Genomic DNA, 5,673 nt, shown 5'->3' on the forward strand with positions numbered 1-5,673 from the left:
TTTCTCTTGCGCGTACATTAAATATTCGCAATATTACAATGCCCAGCATTGATTGTATTGCGAATATCATGTACGCGCTCGAGATTCACGCACGAGAGATTCGAAATGATTGAATCATGTTTACGTTTTCACTACAGCCAAATGTAATTGAGTGCATTTCAAGTGATTGACGCTAATTGTTTAACTATTTTCAAAAATTTCTTAATGAATATGGCGGAGAAGAGAAAGAATATGAAGGAGGAGCAGGAGGAGGATGTCATACTGGTGGTAGAGGAGGCCAGCTGCCAGATAAAAAAGCCGTCCGTGTAGAAAAGGTAAGAACATTCCTCCGTTTTCTTTGTTCGTGCAAAATATGTACACTCACGGTCATCGATTCTGTCCCTCGGAAATTTTCACAAACTCTGAAGTGATCACTTTTCTACATTAATGCTTATAGTCCATGCACGATTTCGTTTCGTTAATCGTGCATGGATTATGAGCATTAATGTAGAAAAGTGATCACTTCAGAGTTTGTGAAAATTTCCGAGGGACAGAATCAATGACCGTGGGTGTACATGATTACATATATTGTATCAAATCTGTCGTGTTTCTCTTGCGCGTACATGATATTCGCAATATCAATGCTGGGCATTGTAATATTGCAAATATCATGTACGCGCAAGAGAAACACGACATATTCGATACGATATATGTAATCATGTTACCTTTTTCTCAATTAAATATTCAATTTCATTCGTATCATGCAAATTGATGTGTAAACTTGTTTAATTTTTTTCAGACGAGTCATTCTTCGGCGCAGGCGAAGATCCTTCAACAGCGCAGTGAGGCTAAGAGGAAGAAATTCAAGAGCAGGAGGCAACGGGACGAGGAGAAGGGAGATCAAGAGGCACGCGAGCTTCTAGTGCGGAAACTCACGGAGTATGAGGAGTGAGAACTCCTCAAGAGGCGTATCCTGAAGGAGATGTACGCGCGTTTGAAAACCGCGTCGAAAGAGAAAGAGACGTTTTTTTTTTTATCCATTTGTATTTCGCACACTGTACTTGTGGGTTGGACCTGCAATAAACCCAAAAAAATTTGTAAGAAAATATGTAATATTTCATTGTGCCAACGTCACGCATCCATTCCTTTCAATCCTCGCGTTTAATTATCCAAAATTAATAGTAATTATTTATTGTCGAGGCTAGGCGATGCCACGCTCGACTATTAGTACAGTATACATACCGGACGCGTCGCAGTGAATAATATTTGGCACCAATTTTCGAGTATTAACAAGAAGTCAGGTTCGCAACATTTCTCATTTCGACTCTATCTCCCTTATTCTCTGTCCGATCTATGCGAAACTTACGCAATAGATGTATTTGAATGAGACGACGAGTAGTGATGCATCATACATTGAATGTAATTGATAGTTCGATGAGTCATATTTGCAGGCATACACCTCTAGATATGACTCATCGAAATCAATTACATTCAATGTATGATGCATTTCTACTCGTCGTTTCATCGAAATACACTTGTTGTGTGAGTTTGGCATAGATCGGACTGACAGTAGCGGAGATAGAGTCGAAATGAGAAATAATGTTGTTGAAATGAGGTTTATAGAATAATGAAGTATTGGTGCCAAGTGTCATTGCAGTCGACGCGAAACGTTTGTACAAGCAATCATTGAGCGTGGCAGCGATTAGTCTCGACGAGAAATAATTATTCAGGCTCAATCATACGCTGAAATTGTACGATTCCAAGTTTACAATTTCAAGTTGAGAAATAATTATTTCTCGTCGAGACTAAGCACCGCCACGCTCGGTAATCGCTCACGTAAACGTTTCGCGTCGAACGCGTTGAGAATTGGCACCAATATTTCATTATTCTGAAAAACTCAATTTTACGGCATTTCTTATTTCGACTGTATCTCCGCTATTATTAGTCCGATCTCTGCGAAACTTACACGAGAAATGTATTTCAATGAGACGATAAGTAGAGATGCATCATATGTAGAATGTAATTGATATTTCGATGAGTCGTATCAAGAGGTGTATGCCTGCAAATATGACTCATCGAAATATCAATTACATTCAATGTATGATGCATCACTACTCGTCGTCTTATCGAAATACATTTCTTGTGTAAGTTTCGCAGAGATCCGACAGATTGCAAGGGAGATACAATCCAAATAAGAAATGTCGTAAAATTGAGTTTTTCAGAATAATAAAATATTGGCGCCGATTGTTGACGCGTTCGACGCGAAATGTTTACGTAAGCGATTACTGAGCGTTGCGGCGCTTAGTCTTGACGAGAAATAATTATTTTTCAACCTTATATTTGGGATCGTAACATTTCTGCACCTGATGGAGCGAAAAGTTTTTTTTCTCGTCGAGACCAAGCGCTGGCACGCTCAGTGATTGCTCGTACATACATTTCGCGTCATTCGCAATTGTATTTGGCACCAATTTAGCTTTATTAACAAAAACTAATTTTTTCGATATTTTTTACTTGAACTCTATCTCCGCAATTATCAGTCTGATCTCTGCAAAACTCACACAAGTAATGTATCTCGATGAGACGAGTATAAATGCAAACATAATGAAATTTATTGATATTTCGGAGACTCGTATTTCGAGGTATCTGCATTAGCAAACTTGACACCGAGCATCAGATGCGCGCGTACCAACTTTCTTTTTCATTTTCTTTATTTTGACGGTGCAAATTTACTTATTCGGGATATATTGTTCAAGAGATATTAATGTTTCGAGATCGGCGAAGAAACGTGTATCCGTCCGCCAACTGATAGCGCTGACTGCAGGCGCCCCTCCACTCGTGCACCGTCCCACCACTCGTGCACCGAATAATGATAAATAACAAACAAGTGGGAAAAATTAGAAAAAAATAAAACTAGAAAAACAAAAAAAAATAAAATTAAACAAACAAGTGGGAAAAATTAAAACAAAATCTGAAAATTAGTCGAAAAAAAAATAAAAAATAAAAATAAAAAACAAGTGGACAAAATTACAAAAAAATAGAACTAGTCGAAAAATTAAAAAAATATAAATTAAAAAGTATTGAAATTTATTTGACGTAAATATAAAAACAGGTCACAAAATAAATAAAAATAACAAATAGTATACACCTACATAACATTTTACCCGAATTAATAATACCTAGACACTTACCTTCTCGACGGCGGACACGTAGACACCGACTTTTTCGACGTCGGAGACCTAAACGATACCTAGACACTTACCTCTTCGACGGCGAACACGTAGACACTTTCTTCCTCGACGGCGGACACGTAGACACCGACTTCCTCGACGGCGGAGACCTAAACGATACCTAGACACTTACCTCCTCGACGGCGGATACGTGGACACCCCTTCCTCGACGACGGACACCTGGACACCGACTTCCCCGACGGCGGAGATCTAAACGATACCTAGACACTTACCTCCTCGACGGCGGATACGTGGACACCTCCTTCCTCGACGACGGACACCTGGACACCGACTTCCCCAATGGCGGAGACCTAAACGATACCTAGACACTTACCTCCTCGACGGCGAACACGTAGACACTTCCTTCCTCGACGGCGGACACGTAGACACTTACCTCCTCGACGGCGGATACGTGGTCACCTCCTTCCTCGACGACGGACACCTGGACACCGACTTCCTCGACAGCGAATACCTACAAGACACCTAGATACTTACCTCCTTGACGGCGAATACTTGGACACTCGATTCCTCGACGGCCGACACCTACGAGCGAGTCTTAATTTCCGAGAGCTAGAGTTGCGGTATCTACTTACCCGAGTGGAGCGACCGAAAATTTTATATTTTCGAGCGAGAGCCGAATCTACGTACCCGAATCGATCTTCGAAAAAATATTCTTTCCGAGCGAGAGCCGAGTCCACGTACCCAAGTCGATCTTCTAAAAAATATTATTTTCGAGCGAGCCGAGTCTACGTACCCGAGTCGATCTTCGGAAAAATATTATTTTCGAGCGAACCGAGTCCAAGTGCCCGAGTCGATCTTCGAAAAAATAATATTTTCGAGCGAGCCGAGTCTACGTACCCGAGTCGATCTTTGAAAAAATATTATTTTCGAGCGAGCCGAGTCCAAATGCCCAAGTCGTGCGAAAAAAAAAATTATTTTCGAGCGAGCGTCTCGCTTATTTGTCGGAACCGAGCGCTAAAAAATTTAATATTTCCGAGCGAACATCCACGCTGCCGAGCGAGCGATTTCAAATATTGAAATTATCCGGACGATCCGAGCGTTGTACGCGACAACGCGTCGTCACTGCGTTTCTTTTTTCTCGGGAGTGTCCAAGTATTTTTGCGTTTTTCTCTTGCTACATTTTTTTGCGTTTCTTACTTACTGTATATAGTTATTAGGCTAAGTCTCACGCGCGTGATTCGCGGTTATATATAGCCGGACGGTCCAAGCGTTGTACGCGACAACGCGTCGTCACTGCGTTTCTTTTATCTCGGAAATGTCCGAGTATTTTTGCGTTTTTCTCTCGCTACGAGATTTTTTTGCGTTTATTTCCTTTTTAGTTTTTAGTTTAAGTATCACGCGCGTTATATATAGCGTAAAGTCTGTGTCTACGTACGGTCTGACCGCAGAGTCATGGACATAACTGTTCACCAACATTTTTCTCCTTCTCCTTCTCCTCCTCCACGTCTTACCAGGGAGGCATTTTGACCAATTGCTATCCTAGAGGACGACTTTGAAATGGTGTACGACGTCGATTCAATTTTAACTTGTTGTCGCTCATTAGAACCGTACATATGCGACGACCAAGTGAAAATTGAATTGCACCCCAAATTTATCACCCAGTGCCAAAACGTCAAATTGACGGACGTCTTGGAGGAGAGGAGCAATTTGTTTCCGGTCGAGCGGCGCTGGCCTGACATTTTTGAAGAAAAAGAACCGACCGGTGGGGCAATATGGCACGAATTTTCTATAGAAACAATAGACAAACAGGTCGTATTCCTAGTATTTCAAATGGCGTCCGTCGACAGCGAGTTTTTCGTTACCGCCGGAATCCCGCCGCCGCAAGGCGGCCGCGGCCGGGGTAAAAATCTCGAGAATCATCGTATCGCGGTGTGCAAAGCATTCCAATTGCACGTTATCCGAGCCGCGGCATGTCGATTGAACATCGACAGCGAGACGGCCCGAACGGGCTTTAGAAATGTCGCGCGCGACCTGGAACGGATGTACTCTGTCAACGTAGAAGATTTTCCGAGCTTTGCCAGGTTTATCAGCGATGCGATGCGCGAATGCGACATGGCCTACACGTGCGGCATCACGTACGCACGTTTTTACACATGCGACCACGGCCTGCGCACTACCGGGGACAGAGCGGAACATTACCTGGCGCGTCTCTTGGATGCAACGCACCCGCACGTTGACGCGATACAAGTTCATTGCGCGAATCGATTAACTCTGCGCCACGGTGGCGACGACGACGACGACGACAACCAACCTATCGTCGTCATGCTGACGGACAACCGCTTGCTCGCGATATTTCGCGGTAGCGTCAAGCTTGGCGATAGCAAGCTGAAACGTTACAAGTTTGCGTTCCACGCGGATGTCGGGCATTTCGCCTGTCACCAGTCGCCGCCGCCGCCGCCGTCGCGCCACGTCACAGAATGACCTTTATGCAAGCCTACAATTCCGC

The sequence above is a fragment of the Wasmannia auropunctata genome, unplaced genomic scaffold (genome assembly GCF_000956235.1).
Source record: "Wasmannia auropunctata unplaced genomic scaffold, wasmannia.A_1.0 LD335528.1, whole genome shotgun sequence".
Classification (NCBI taxonomy): Eukaryota; Metazoa; Arthropoda; class Insecta; order Hymenoptera; family Formicidae; genus Wasmannia; species Wasmannia auropunctata.